The sequence below is a fragment of the Parasteatoda tepidariorum genome, chromosome 2, assembly GCF_043381705.1.
Source record: "Parasteatoda tepidariorum isolate YZ-2023 chromosome 2, CAS_Ptep_4.0, whole genome shotgun sequence".
NCBI lineage: Eukaryota > Metazoa > Arthropoda > Arachnida > Araneae > Theridiidae > Parasteatoda > Parasteatoda tepidariorum.
The window spans coordinates 8,362,084-8,378,829 of NC_092205.1; the positions used below are offsets into that span (position 1 = coordinate 8,362,084).

At 27.8% G+C, this 16,746-nt stretch overlaps 2 long non-coding RNA genes across 2 annotated transcripts in view; both read left to right on the forward strand.

The window, feature by feature from the left end:
- The window catches only part of LOC107456390 (uncharacterized), a 62,005-nt gene extending 51,444 nt beyond the window's left edge, over positions 1-10,561 (forward strand). Inside the window, exons 3-4 of the long non-coding RNA XR_006224786.2 lie at positions 678-865; positions 2,245-10,561. This is a non-coding gene — a long non-coding RNA (uncharacterized lncRNA). The remainder of the gene's footprint in view (positions 1-677; positions 866-2,244) is intronic.
- A 1,416-nt stretch (positions 10,562-11,977) lies between these two features.
- LOC122268922 (uncharacterized) lies at positions 11,978-15,540 on the forward strand. The gene is made up of 2 exons (XR_011636080.1): positions 11,978-14,342; positions 14,521-15,540. It is a non-coding gene; the product is annotated as an uncharacterized lncRNA (long non-coding RNA).
- The last annotated feature ends 1,206 nt before the right edge of the window (positions 15,541-16,746 follow it).

Consider the following 16,746-nt stretch of genomic DNA (forward strand, 5'->3'; position numbering starts at 1 on the left):
AAAAGTAGGTTCATTTGGAAAATTTCAGTTTATGGACAATAGTTGAAACAATTCAAGCCTTGAATTGTTTCAAATATGAAACAACAATTCAATTGTCAAAACAATTAGCTTTAGTCTACATAGCCCAAAGTATACTCTATGTTCCCTTTGGAAATTTAAAATAGTGTTTTAAACTCAGTTGCTGCAAGACCTCAGTTTTAATGAAAGATAATTTAATAAATATTTTATTTAATATTAGAAAACTTAAATGAAATTCAGTTAAAACATAAAAATGATTTAATGAAAAGATTTCATGAAATTCTTAATGTTAAGATTGTATGCGACTGAGCTTGAAAATTTCTTTCCTTTCAAAACAATCTTAAAACATCCTTTTAATTTAATTTATTCAAAAATTATATGTAAATAAGTACTAAAGAGAAACATTGTGAGGTTTCTCACATGTCTTGTCATGAATCACACAAAAAAGTAAAATTACGGACCTATGGCAGCAATTGTTGAAAATTATACTATAAGAAGATTTTGCTATTTAAGTCATTGATCAAATTTTGCTGTTTCAGCTGCCCATATGTCGGTGTATGTAAAAATAAATAAATATGTGTAGCTATATATTGTGTAGCTATATAAGTCCTCAATTTAAACAAATCTATTTTGTAAATTTAATTTCTTTCATTTTTCAGCTTCTGCTAGGAAACGCAAGTATCAATGTCCATTTTGCAGTTACTGTGGTGCTTGGAAATCAGCTTTAAGTAGACACATCAGAATGGGGGAAAACCATTTCCATGTGATATTTGCGGTAAACATTTTAGTAGGAAAGATCGTTTGAAAGAGCATATGACATGTTCTCATCTTAAGAAACAGTTGAAATGTATGACATTTTTAAATACTTAAATGCATCTTAAATTTGGCATCCAGCTTCTTGCATCCTTGTAGCTTAAATTTAGCTTAATATAAAATTTTAATAAACTAGTGAAATAAAATTTTTTTTTTTTTTTTTTTTAATTACCATTTTTTGCGTTGCTGAAAATAAGGCATTTTTTGCAGATACTCGTAAAAAGAATGAGTACATGTGTAAAAAGAAATTTTAAACATTTTTGCACTTGTCTTTGTGAAAAAACATGTATAAAAAATTAAATAGTACTTTATTCTCTTAGTCTGTAGTTCAAAACATATGTGCTAAAATTGTAAGCTCTCGTGAGCGTGAAATATTAAGGACAATTATTTTTAAAACAATGTGAGATATCGTGTAAAATGTCAAAAATCTGATTTTGATATCAACACATTTAAATAATTAAGATCATTAGTCTATCCAATATTATCACCTTGCACAAAAACTGCTTTAACATTGTAAATAATTGGATCATTAACAGTATTTTTAGAAAGCTTAGAGTACAGGGATTTTAAATTTATAGTAAGCTCTATTTCAAAAATTTTGTTAAAAATCATGTTTTTGCACCAGTCTGATATCTTAAACTATGCCTAATGTTTACCAGTTAAATATTTCATTCTGAAAGAGTTTTCTTGAGTTTGACTAAAGATGATTTATTAAACAAAATAAATGAAAGTTAACAATTCTGCTTTGTTTTACATATTTAATTGGTGTTTATTGTTTGAAAATTAAATACTTTACAATTAAATAGATACCATATACAACAAATTTTCCTTATACTTTAGTTATGCATGTTAATTTAGCTATAATATAAATATAAATATAAAATTAAAAAACCTTTTGAAGATTATAGAAAAGTTTTAATTTTTTTTACTGGCCACTTATTATCTATTTAGTGCTTTTGCAAAATATACTTTTACTGACAATTTGTACTACAATTAAATTTAATACAATTTTATCAATAATTACGAACACTTCATACTTTTTTTTATTTATTTAAATATATTGCAACTGTATTTGATTTTTATCAACTGCAAGTTTAGCAGGAGCACATTGAAAATGTGCAGATATCAAAACTGAGCATTTTAAATGACAAATTCAACCAACTCAGATGACAAATTTATTTCCGACTCCATGATGGTCGGTCAAGTACCATTTTAGCCTGAGAATTTTGTAATAATTTTGCCTTTGAATTTTCAGCCATCACTAGTAATTCTCAAAGTTTGTTTATTACTTGTTCTATTTATATTTTATTAAAAACAATTTGTTAATATCTATGAAATCTTCATATTTTATTTACTTTCCGCAATAATAGGCCATTCAATATCAGAATGTGATAATTTCTTTTAAATTTTCAGCTATCAACAGAAAAAAAAGAAACTCATCATCAGTGTCCTTACTGCAGCTATTCCAGCTATTGGACAACCCTCTTAAAGAGACACCTTAGAATTCACTCTGGGGGAAAAACCCGATCAGTGTGTCATTTGCAAGAAATGTTTTAAAAGACAGTCGAATTTGCAGCGACATATTGTTTCTCATTCAAATTATACATTTCAACATAATTTCATTCAATCGTTTTGTTATTTTTGTGATAATCTACTTAACCTTAAAAATAGGAGACCTTAATAATCTATGAAACCTTCAATAAAAAGTTTTGTATGTTGTTTTTTAAAATAAAATGTTTTACATTTCTTTTGTTTTTACATTGTGTCTTTGCAATTTTCAAGTTTATATTACCTAATATCCTTTTCTAGTTGAAATAATTATTAGTACTCATAATTTATTTTAATTATTTCAGACATTTTTGTGACTTATTTTGTGCATTTTTTAAAAACATAGTTAGATGCATGTTTTTTTAACCTAGTTTTTTTCTTCTTGTTTTTACCAATTTAATATTCACATTATGTATTCTTCTAGTTAAAGTAGTACCACTGCTCATGGTATCTACTTTTTTAAAGACATGTTGCTCTTTCTGTTTTGTTTTTTTTAACCTTTTTCGTAATTATTAATTTAATTTTGTCAAATAGCATTTTCTTAGTTAAAATAATTGTTCATTCGCAGTTTATTTAAACTTCATCCTGACAAAATGCGGGGAGAAATATTACACTGTAATTAACATGTTACTTATTCCAAAAACTTTTTTGTGTGTAGTGTGTATCACCTGTTTTCAAGTAAGTAATCTCACATAAAGATTTTAAAATTTATTTGTAGCATTCTTTTACATTTTAGCGGAAATAACTGTTGTGTTGCCTAAAGTCTTCTTTTTATTTTATTTTGTTGTGTACAATTCTGAGTAATAAATAAATCTGCTATTCAAATGTTAAATTTGTGATTAATGAATTAGTTTGCTTAAATACAATTATAAAAGCATTAAATAGTTTGATTTAACATTTTTTTTAAAAAAATTTCAGCTTTTTCTGGTATGTATATATAATTTAGTGTTATATTAATCGTAGAAAATCACAGCTAATCAGTCACACATTAAGGCTAATATGGAATTTTTTCACTGTAGTTTTCCAATGTTTCAAAAGGAAATCAAATTTTTAGTTCCACACTGCTCTCATAAATTTTAAGTTTTTAAATAATGTTTTGGACTGTCTTATGATTAACTACATTAAATGTCTCTTTTATGTTGTTTGCATTGATCATATTAATTTAATATTGTTATTTAACAAATTTGATTTAAAACATATTATTTGTATTTGCTGTAAATTTAGATAAAATTTAGAAAAGAAATGCCTGTAAATGTTATACCTGTTGCAAAATGGGTTCTGAATTGTTTTATTTAAGAGCAATTGATTTATTTTTACAGATTCATGTTTCAGAGATAAATTATATTTCTACGCATGAAAGGTAAAATTACGTATATCCCAAACATAATTTTTATAAATGCTAATTCTGTGGAAGGAAATGTGAATTTCCTGCAAAAATATTTCAGAAAGTGGTGCAATTGGTGTAAATATTTTTATTGAATGTGAATGTCTAAGATCACATAGTTTGCAGTTTAATTATTTGAAGACTTTTTGAAACATTTTTACTAAACCATGTGGTTGGTTTCATAATTAAATCAAAGAAAAACATAAAAAGATAAATTCGAATAAAACCACACCTCATGGAAAGTTTAGCTTGGTAAAAGCCTTGAAGACAGCCTGTTTGGTACATCCTATTGAATCAATATCATAAGCCAATATTTGAACAGACTTTTGAATAATTGTACCCAGTGTATTTATATTGACATCTCTAATTGCTTTTTCCAATGCAATGTTAAATAGCCTGCAAGGAGGGTGTCTCCTTTTCTTAAACCTCTTTGCATGTAAAAATGGTCATACATTTTATTCTGTTTTTGACATCTTTAAGGGACATTTTTACAAGGTTAACTAGTTTATATGGGATTCTAAATTCAACCATACTAATGCTATAAACGCTACAATGAAATTTCAGAAAACTGATATAACAGTTGTTTTGTTTTTTTTCCAAACATTTTTGCAATATGTGTAGCTTGTTTTACAAAAATCTGTGTCGAATATATAAAATCTTAATTTTTAATTTTTCTATTTCACTCTTGTATGAACAATAATACAAAGAAAAAAAATCACTCCAAAAACAATTCACATTTTACTTAGATATTTATGCCAGCAATTTATATTTTTTATTGACAGCTAGCAGTGAAAAACTAAATAATGGTATGCAATCCCTTTACTTCCATAAAGCAAATGAATCATCTTGTGAATAAATCTGTTATTGAAAAAATTATGAATATATTGTAATTTTTCAGCTTTTCCTGGAACAAGTGTAATTCATCGATGCCCTTTTTGCAATTATGAAAGCGTTTGGAAGTCTGTTCTAACGAGGCACATTAGAATTCACACTGGTGAAAAACCTTTTCAATGCAACATTTGCTACAAGCGTTTTAATAGAAATTCAACATTGAAGAGCCACATGTTTACACATTCAAGGCCGCAGCTCATGTGAATAGATGTTTATATCAGATAGTCTTATGATAGACTGTCTAGAACTTGAACTTAAAGACATTGACTTTGTTTCAGCCACTGTAATTTATTAGTTTTAGTTGTTTTTTAAGTAAGTTCGTTTTGTGGTGTACCCTAATAGGTGACACATGCTTGTGTCGTGTCTCGGCATTCCTTGGGAACAACTGTCCTCAGTTGCAGCTGTGTAATAAAACTGTCAGATCAGCTCTGTGTCTTTAAAATGTTCAAATTTAACAAATTGCTTGTCATAGGGCCGGGATAGTCTGGTTGGTAGGACAATGGGTCTTTGTCCAAGAGGTCGTGAGTTCGATCCTCACCTGCCGAAGACTCCCCATTTAGTAAATGGTTACTGGTGCATGTTAAATCTGTTGAGTCTCAAAGTCCTCCATGTTCCCATAACAAATCAATACCTCTAGGAGTACTGATCCACGAGTTTCCTTGTCTTCTAGATTGATTTAAAATTACAAGGCTACAGAGTTGAACCATTAGTAGTCTAAACCTAAAAATTGGGTCGGCTGTTCAACGACGGATATAAAATTTAAAATCACTCGTCGAATCATGCATGAGACATGGTCAGTGATGCGTTTTTAGTTGGCAAAAAATCTGTCTACTACATAGATTCGCTGGCAGATTTGTGAATTAGCAAAATTCCCTTCCATGCTGACAGGAAATTTTGCTACTCTATGACAGCGACTCTCTCCACAGCCCAGGTCTCAGCTATATTGGACTCTGTTGGTTGGAAAGTGTTTGACCACCCCTCCCTAAATCCCAGACTTTGGTCTGAGTGATTTCCGTCTTTTTCAATACTTCAAGCATCATTTTGGCAGCAATCTCTATATCAAAGACGAATATGTGAAACCGGCTGCGACCTCTTGTTTAACGGAGCATGCGACAAATTTGTATGAAAAGGGCCTAGAATCTAGTTGTAAGGTATGATAAGTGTTTAAACAAACTTTGTAACTATGCTGAGAAAAAGATAAACACATGTGGAATCTGAAAATAAATTTGCTTCTTGAAATTTTCTTTTGTTTGGTTTTTATTTTCAAATGACCCTTACTTAAGAATCAACCATCGTATTTATGTGAAATATGTAGGAGTTAAATTTCTAAAGACATTAAGTATATTGCTCTGTCATTAAAAATTTTGTTATGATTTCTTAACAATTACTATAAGTAGAACTTAAATTTTTTTTTTCAAAATTTCTGTATGAAGTGTTTTAATATTGTACCTAATTGTATTATTACAAAAAACTATTGATTTATAATGTCTTATAACCTATATTTCTTCGTAACTAATATTTCTGTGGAATGAAAAGTAATTTTCTTCTGGCCCAATTATTTAAAAAAATTTCTAATCGATTTTTATGAGAATTTTTTGTTTTTTTGATAAAGCTTATTAAAATCTTGTTGTGTGTGGATTAATTATATGTTAGCAAAATTTAAATATCTTAAACATATCTTAAAACTGTGCTTTATTGTCATGTCTAATAAAGAATTATAATAAAAAAAACATAAATTATGCAATTTTTGCTAATTATTATATTAAATAATAAAATTATATGTGTATACATATAAACTAAAATAATAGTTCAGTTTTCTGAGGCATTTATTCGAAGAATGTATACTTTTTCCATGCAGTTAGCATTAATAATAAAGAATGGAATGATGTTCTGTAGCCGCATTATTTCAAAATAAATTATTCCCTTATAGAATAAATCCACTATTTCAATTATAAATAATCTGTTTTAATTTTTCAGCTTTTTCTGGAACAAGTGTTTTTCATCAGTGTCCTTTTTGCAATTTCAAAAGCAGTTGGAAGTCATGTCTTAACAGACACTTCAGAATTCACACAGGTGAAAAACCCCATCAGTGTAGCGTTTGCTCCAAACAGTTTAGCAGGGCATCAAACTTGAAAATCCACATGCTGAGACATTTGAAGATGCAGAAGTGTTAATGTATAAATGTTTTAATGAAGTAATTTAGTTAGTTTTATCACTGACTATTAATTATCATCTATTTAGCTAAAGGAAATTATTATTTTTTATTATATCATATTTAAAATATGTGGGAATATGAATTTCTAAGGAGTTAAAAACTATTGTTTTTATTAGTGATATTGAATTTTTTTCAATAGATTTTTGCAGCACTGTAATTTAAAATTTTGTAATGAATACAAATTTACATAATTAACAATTACTGATAATGGAACTTAGACAGATATGATGGAAATGGTTGTACACATTGATAATTAACCTATTCACATTTCTTCTCTTAGAAGCTGTTAATTTATGTTATGATTATTGTTATGTCATGATTGCTTATTTATGGTTTGATTACTGTTATGTTATAATTACTTGTTTTATGTTATTGTTTGATTCATCTCATGATTTCTACTGATTATACTTCATAATAAATTATTATCATTACCATTGTCCGTGCCAACCCAATAGATATTTTTAATATTTCTTAAATGTCTTTAGTTATCAGTAAGATTAAGCTTTATTTATCAAAATGTATTTTTTGCAAGACGTAATCTTTTTAGGAATAGCATCATAAAATTCACATATATAAAGATATTTAACATTAGATACTAAAAGTCCACTCATTTTAGCAGAGAAAATGTTGTCCTTCCTTCCTTCCTCAATGGCACGACAGCCCCGGGTGGGCCCTGGCCTTCTCAATCAACTTCCTCCAGGCCTGCCTCCGCCTGGCAGTTATCTTCCAGTTTGAGACTTTTAAGACTGAAAAGTCTCTTTCCACGCAGTCGGTCCATCTCAGCTTTGGTCGACCTCTGGGCCTTGATCCGATGGGCTGAGCCAAAAAGATTATGTTTGTCGAACGCTCTCTGTTCATTCGAATGATGTGACCAGCCCATTTAATTCTTTGAATTTTTACGTACTTGACAACATCAGGCTCTCTAAGGGCCCGATAGAGTTCTGAGTTTGAACGTCTGTACCAAGTACCACAACATAAAAAACTTTCAACTGTAGCAGATGTTTTAGGCAAAGATATCACATGTTCTACCTTTTAAAGAAAATCTCAATATGAATATTTTATTTTTATTTTATAGCCGGCCCAATTTTGGGTTTACGACTACCAATGTTCAACTCCGTAGCCTTTTATTTTTGAACCTAATACAGAAGACAAGAGAACTCGTGCATTAAGTATTGAGAGAAATTTGCCTTCAAACGGGTTAGTTTCATCAAAGAGGACTTTTTGATGAAACTAACCCGTATTTACTTTACATTGAGAGGAAAATTTTGAGAATCTCCCACAGTTAACCCGATGGAAAGTAGATTCTTTTTTTTATGTGTGTCTTTTTTAAAACTTGCATTTGAATTTTTTTTTTAAAAAAGTTTTAATTTTATTTTAAAATGAATATTATTTGATTTGTGTAAGACTGGACATGATGATTGACTTTGTTTATGTATCATATTTAATGATTCAAAGCCAGTTCTGATCCAGACATGGATGATAATCACCCGTTATTCTTTGTTTTTTCTTCCCCTTCATATGTGCAGTCTTCAAAGTGATTGCTTGACCATAGCTTAGAACGAATGGCCTACAATGCAATCTTTGTAACTACTTGATCTTTTGGAAGAATGATCTGCACAAGTATATGAAAATACATATTTGTGAAAAACCCATTGAAAATTGCACCTGTGGCAAATGTTTTGAAATGAACTTGAAGGATCTATGTTATCTCACATGAAAATGAAATAACTATTCTTTTTGTTACCAATGTAATTTAAGCGTGTTTTTATGTTTTAAAAAATAAATTGCTTTCCTTTCTTTTTTCTATTTTGTTTTTATTTAGATAATACTTTTTATACTTACAGAAATGCAAAACTATAGAAGTGCAAAAGAGGAAAAAAAAAACCTATTAAGGTTATGTGCTAATTTTTAAAAAAATGTTCTTAATGTAAAAGTTAAATAACTGTTTATCACAAAGATAATTATTAATTATATCCTTTATCTAGTTATAATACTTAATCATATCAAAAAAGAAAATTCATGAATAATACCATTTGGGTGAATTTTTATTTAATCTTTCAGTAACTTAAAAAATATTTGATAAAATAAATTGGTAAAATATTTTCTTTAAATTGTATTGCTCGTACCAAAAAAGTATGTTAATGTACATTTTGTTTCTATTCAAGCATTTATAAGAATTATGTTACTAAACACATATGAAATACACATATTTGCAGGGATTTTTTTTCCTTTTAAGTTTTTTTATAGTCTCTTTTGATTAAGTTATTTAATCGTTTGTCCTATTAAATGTATTTATTGCATTCTGTGGTAAAGAATAGTAATAAAAAATTGAAAGAACTCTTACAATTTTGTGCAATAGTAATTTAAAAAGAATTCTTTATCATAAATAACTGTGTAAAAGGGGGAGGGGAATTATTTATGATTTACATCTTTGCTTCTTATTACAATTATCAAATTTTTAAAAAAATCTTAAAAATGTTTTGTGTGAGTTTTTAATGAATTTTTAAGTAACTCAAAAAAAAAAAATTATCTTTAAATTTTTCAGCTTTTACCGAATAAGTGCATCAGTGTACATTTTGTAACTATTCAAGCGTTCATATGAATGATGTAACGAATCACATGAGAATTCACACAGGTGAAAAACCTTTTTGTTGCGATCTTTGTGACTACTCGAACACTTTTAAGAGAGGCATAACCAGTCCACACTGGTGAAAAACTCTTTCCATGTGACCTTTGCGGAAGATGTTTCTCTCAATAATCTAGTTTGAAAACTCACATGAAGCATTCATACTACTTTTTTGCAATTAATGCAAAATAAAAGTGTTTTCTTACCTATTCTGCAAAATAAATGTGTCTTTTAATTTGTTTGTAATTGATATAAATTGCAGATTGATTTATAATTTTTTTTAAACCATTTTTTAAATCTTATCTTTTCAAGTATTCATTATGATTATCCTATAAGATGTCTCTATTAAATTCCATTAAAAAATTTAAACAACCTGCTGCAATTTTATGTTGTGGTTTTTAAAGGGTGGCATAATTGATGTTAAATAAATTATTAAAACTATGAAAATATATTATGAATTATGCTTTGCTTTTTTAATGTTTACTCACTGATATATATATTTTTGAAAGAAAGAAAAGTTTATATGAAATCTTAAAAGTATTTATGGTGTGAATTTTTAATGCATTTTTAAATAACTCCAGAAAAATATAAATATTTTCTTTAAATTTTTCAGCTCTTGTGAAAAAGTTGCATCAGTGTACGTTTTGCAACTATTCAAGCATTTATAAGAATGACGTTACGAAACACATAAGAATTCACACAGGTGAAAAACCCTTTCACTGCCATCTTTGTGACTACTCAAGCACTTGGAAAAGGGGTATAACCAGACACATGAAAGTTCACACTGGAGAAAAACCCTTTCCATGTGGCCTATGTGGAAGATGTTTTTCTGAAAAATCTAGTTTGAAAACTCATATGTTAACTCACATGAAACTTTTATAGTATTTTTTTGTAATCAATGTAAAATAATAGTGTTTTTTTCTCCATATACTCTGCAAAATAAATATGTGTTTTAATTTTTTTTTAAATATAGGAAACTCATTTTAATTCAATATATTAAGTTATATGAACAAATAATAAGTCTTCTCAAATTTCTTGTTGAGCACAAAGTAAAAATTATATATATATATTTTTGTTTTGAGTTATTCATTGTTATTATTTGTTTATCTCTGAGTATATTTTTTAATCTTTATGAGTCATTTTAGTGCAATTACAATTTTTTTCTGAAAAATGTATAGCGGCAATGTGCGGTCAAAGTTTTTATAAGTCAATGAAGCAGTCTGGTAAACTTAATCGTCGTGAGATAAGTTTGTAATCTTACCATTGCATAACCACATATTTAAAACATGCTATAAGAAAATAACAACACTTCAAGTTCAACTGTTTATTCTTTCAAGACTACAATTTCAAAACTTAAAGCCTGAGTAAGTACACACACACACAAAAAAAAGAAAACTTTCAAGGAAATAAATTGTAATGTAAAAAAAAAGTGGTACAAGAAAAAATATGGAACAATGCAAAACGTATTTTCATCTTTATTAAGAACTTGAAACTTCAAAGTGGAGAAAACAGGAATTTTACCAATTATGGTACACGGGAAATTCCTGCTAGATCAATGACGTTCTGACGTCACTCATACCGTTAAAATTAAGTATATTTTATTCTTTAAATATATTTTAACTTAATGCTTTTCAACTTAATTAAACTCTTAATTCTATAGCTGTTTATTATAGCATGTTTTTTATGTCTCTCTTTGAGTTTGAATTAACAAGAGTTAACTGTACCTGCTTCTCTTCTTGTATCTACTCGTGGATGGCACTTATTTTAGTGCCATCTCATTCATATTATTTTATAGTGTGTCATCTAAAGCCAATTATTTCACATAATTTATACAAAATATTTATATAATTGACTTGTTTTTATTTTATTTTAATCTTGTAATCATGTCTAAAATAATTTTTAGACATGATTACATGATGAAATAATTATAAATTAGTTGTATAGATAAATTCTTCTCAATAAAACTATATAAATATCTGGCTACAAAAATTGTCTAACACCAGTCTTTTTAAATGTATTGTCCGAAAACATATTATAGAAAGTTCTATTTTAAAATGATCCGTGCAATTTTTTTTCATTAATTCTTCTAATTTCTTCTAAAAATAAATTTAAGAAAGAGAGTAATTAGTAAACAAAATTTTATTGCAATTATTCTCTCATTAAATATTAGAGTAAAGATTTATGTAATTTCAAGTTAAAAAAAATTACACTTAGATGTAATTTTGTCTCGTTAGGTGTTTTATTTCTGGATCATAAAGTTTTATATATTATTTTAAGATTTCAAATGTATAATAATGAACTAAATTTTTAACTATCTTTAAAAATTACTAAAATTACCCCTCTTAGTTTTGCAGTATATAATAAAATATAAAAAAGAAATTTAAAGCTATAATATTTATTTATAAAGATTTTGTTCACTTTTTTAGCACCATGATAATAAAACTTCCCTATTTTTTTAAAAATTTCTATTTTACATTTTTAGATTTTGCTAAGCAAGTTGGAATACATCAAAGTAATTTTTACAACCATTCAAGTATTTTGAATTGGGATATAGCAAGACACGAAAGAACCACCAAAGATTCGAAAAAATTTCGCTGTAGTCTTTGCACCTATTCAAGTGATTGGAGGAAAAATGTAAAGAGACATATGAGAACCCATACTGGCGAGAAACCCTTTCAATGTGGATCTTGTGGAAAGTGTTTTACTCAGAGTTCTAGTTTGAAAACTCATATAATTGCTACTCACACGAAAACATAATTTTTATTTTTTGTGATGCATATTGTGCAAATTTTAACTAATTTTTCTGCAAATATCTTACAAAATAAATACATTTTCACTCTGTTAATTTATTTTATGATTGTGTTTTTATTAACTTGTCTTTGTGATTAAATTGTCCTGTGTGGTTGGAATTTTGTTTTTAAAATTTCAACCGCTTTCTGACTAGCTGGAGCACTTAATAACTCTCTGGAAATCTGTGTCTGAAGGCAATGTAAATTTGAAACTAATACTGTCCAGTTTATTGGCAGTATGTATTGTAATTAAACACCAAATAGAATTGTTATTAAATAAAAAATACTACACCATCTGCCTAGCTGTGTAATCAAGTTTAAACTGTAGTTCTGTGCTGGAAGAGCAATGGAAGTATCAGTCATTTTTTGACCGCTTCTCATAGAATTCAGCATCATATAATCGACAAAAGGAATTTATCCTTAATAGAAATTTTATCCACTAACTACTCTTTAAAAAAAAAAGCAATTGAAAATTATCGGTTATTAGTTAGATACGTCTCTTTTAACTTTTCCTCAATCAACAACATTAAATTTGCTACACCAGAAAACTGTTTAGTTCCTGTAGTAATAGTTTGGCCTGTCACTAGATGGCAGTATCATTGGCTGTAGGGTCAAGCTTTCTTATATTTAGTTATTTTGATTTCTTTAAAGTTATGAGTAAATTGTCTGCAGGGTATATTAATGTTTTTGATGGTATCGATATTGTGTAAATTATTATGTGCCATTTCCTTCATTTTGCTAATCGCCTGTTTTTATTGAATGCTGATGTTACACTATTCTTTATTGTCACCACTCTCAGTTAACTATTTTCATTATTAATGCTTATACTTACAGTTTTGTTGTAAATTCAATCTTTTATTTCATCAGAATGTTCAATGTGAGGTTGACCGAAAAGTGTCGACCTTTCACAAAAAAGTGATTATTCAGCCTCAAAAAGATTAAGTTGCTTTTTTAAGCAATGAATGGAATCAAATGCAGTAAATAAAGAGACTAAGCAAGACAGATCTCATTGCACAAAATTTCTGATACTTTTTTGTTGGTTATGTTTTATCTTTCTCAGCTAAAGTGTAAATCTTCCGAGATGGTAGGAAAGGGAAGTTTATTACCATCTAATGAATTTAGATGTAACCATCTAAGTACAATGAGATTCTGAATTCTAGTGACTGAGTGAAAGTTGTGTCACCTTTTAGTTTAGATCAGCTATTCCCAATTTTCTTCGGCTACAGAAACCGAAGTGATCCTCCTTGTTTTGGCGGAACCCTGACCTTATAACCAAGGTTTATTTAGGTAACTGTGAACTTTATAAATTATAGAAGACTATATTTAATTAGAGAAATGATTATTTTTATTGTTTTGTCATTGTAGTGCATCTACCCACACTCATTAATTTTATATTAGGTTTTAAAACCGACAGTTAAATTTGCAGTCCTTCTATGTCTAATCTAGTTATGAATCTGGTGAATATGCATAAGCTGAAAATGAATGAAATAAGCTGAGTTATAGTTTTCTTCGAAATGAAAACTTAAAAGAACTGCTATAAACGTCAATTTGTCAGAAAAATCGTCATCTTGTAATGCTTCCAGCATTCTGATACATAATTCCAATCGACAGACATTATCCTCCGAGGTTAAGTGTACAAGAGCTGCACACGATACGGTTTGAATTGTGACTGTTGTCTTTTAGCTATTTATCTAAAAATGTTTGTTTCCTAATTTTGGTTATAAAACTCATTTTAAAGATTAATTCTTTTTGCATTAATACATTAAATTTTATGTAATTTTTTAAAACAATTTGAGAATTTTCTTTTATTCCTTCTTTTGTATAAAAGGGTGTAAATAATGACTGGAAAAAATGTGTTAATCTAAAAAAAGTGTTTCTGTAAATGGTTTATCTAGTTTTTAAAGTCCCCCAAAATTTTAAGCATCACAATTTCTTTTAACGATTTCTGTTTAAATTTTGCAGCTTTTTCCAGGAAGGGTAGACTACATCAGTGCACTTTTTGCAATTACTCAAGCATTTGGAAAAATGATTTAACAAGACACATAAGGACCCACACTGGTGAGAAACCTTTCCAATGTGGAACTTGTGGGAAATGTTTTAGTCAGAAATCAGTATTGAGAGGTCATATGTTTACTCACATGAAAATTTGAGAATCATTTTTGTGTAAATATGTAAATCAGAAGCGGTTTTCTTTCATTCATTTAATTCTGTAACAATATCTATTTAAATTTTCCAGCTCTTCATAAGAAACATCAATGTGAATTTTGCAACTATTCAAGCTTTAGAAAAAATGATCTAACCAGGCATACAAGCATCCACACTGGTCTTAAACCATATCACTGTGCTTTCTGCAATTATTCAAGCAGTTGGAAGAACAATGTTAGAAAGCACACCATAATCCACACACCTGGAAGACTTATTTCAGAAACCAATATCGACTAAACAAATGATGATTCTAAAGAACATTTTTAATGAGTGTTAATTGCAAGTGTTTCTTGAAATATTTCTAAAAAAATAATTGTTATATGTGTTCAGACTATCAGACTAGGGTTATTTTTCCCCCATCTTTGCAACAAAAAAGAAGATCTACCATTTTAAAGTTGTAATTTATCATGATTGAATTTATCGGTCATGAGATCAATAAAATATATTTTAAGCTTTTGGGAGTTTTTATGTTGTAGTAGCTTCAGGTGACATATTGTAAACTCTGTAAAACATTACAATATTTTTAGTTCTGGAATTTTTTTTGTAATAGAAAGTAAAAATTAAAAAACGAAATTCAAAAGTAACGAATGATAAAATGTTACAATATGTTGTTCTTTTGTTTATTTTTGTACAACATAACATAATGTCGATAAAGGAAACTTAGGTCCAAGCCTACATTGTAACATTTTAGCTCCCAAAATTACTAAAAACTTTATCCTTGCTCAATGAAGGAGCAAGAAAGCTTTATATGATTTCTGCAATTGTATTTCTATTTTGACATTTAATTTAAAATGTAACTCCTGTGTTACATGAAATCTTTTGATAAAATAAGTTTTTTGGAATTATTTCATTTATCTTCAAGTTATCTCTAGTTTTTTAATTAGTTCAGTTTTTTTTAAAAAAAATCATTTTATGAAATAATATGAGAAAAAGCATTCTGTTTATATAATGTACTTTCTGAGAAAGAATTTTATTTCTGAGAAATGTATATTCAGATGTAATTTTGTTATTGTAATTTTAGATAAATAAAATAAGTACAAAGTGACCTCAAGCACTGGATACTCCTTGTCCTTTTTTCTATATCCTTGTTTTTAATATGGCCTTTGAAACTTTTAATAAATGAATTATTCTCTTACTAAAAACACATATTTATGACAAATAATAATTTGAAATGTCCAAAACTAATATGCACCTTTTTTTACTGACCTAAATTTCTTACATTCCAAACTTTGAAGAAAAAAAAGGATCAAAGTAACCCATGTTTACGATACTGCTTTAAAATGAGCAAAGTTAAATTTGGTCAACCTTCTTTCTTTTATTTTTTTAGAATTACTTAAAAGTCTCTTTAATTTTAAATTATGAAGCTCATTTAAAAGAATTTTTAATGTTTAATAATTGTTAAAATTTAAAAAAAAAACTTCTATGCAAGTTGTTCATGTAATTGATAATACTTGAAAAAAATATGTATGTATAGTTTGTCTAAGATATGTGTTGTGTTATCTGGAAACATTGGTGTTACCACGCTGTGGCATTATTATTTTTTTAAAATTTGCTTGCATGAGCTTAGTGGCATGGTTATTAAATTCAGTTTAACTTTTATTAACATTGTTTTTAAACTGAGTTCTGATAAAAACTTGTTTAAATAAAACATAAAGAAGGGTTTATAGAGCTGAAAGTTTGGTGTTTTCATTTTACTTTATCTGCCAGAGTTAGTGGTATGTTAGATGATACATATATATTTATACTTAAAATTTTTTTTTGCATTGATAATAATTAATCTAATTTCTGAGCACCGAAAAGTTTGATAAACTATTTAATTTATCTAAAAAATTAAAAATTATTTTACTCTTTCTAACTTTTCAAGCGGTTGCTAAAGTACAATCTTGTAACTAAGCACGTTAGAACTCGTCATGATTGAGAAGCAGAGGTGTTGTATTGCTGCAATCATCCTTATTGTTATATAATTCTATTTAACCATTTGTTTATTCAATTTTACTTTGTTTTATCCCTTTTCCCAGGTTGCACTGCCATGAACAATCTATAAATTTTATTTATAACAACAATTTATAAAGTAACAATGTATGTAAACAATTTATAAAGTTGTATTTTAAAATTTCATTTCTTAATGACTATTCAACTGATTTCTTTCAAATGTTTTATTTGGTTACTTAAAATTACATAGGATGTATTTACAATTATGTGCAAAAGTTTTTAATCTCATAAAAAAAATTCCTGAGATATAGTGAGATTTGCAAAA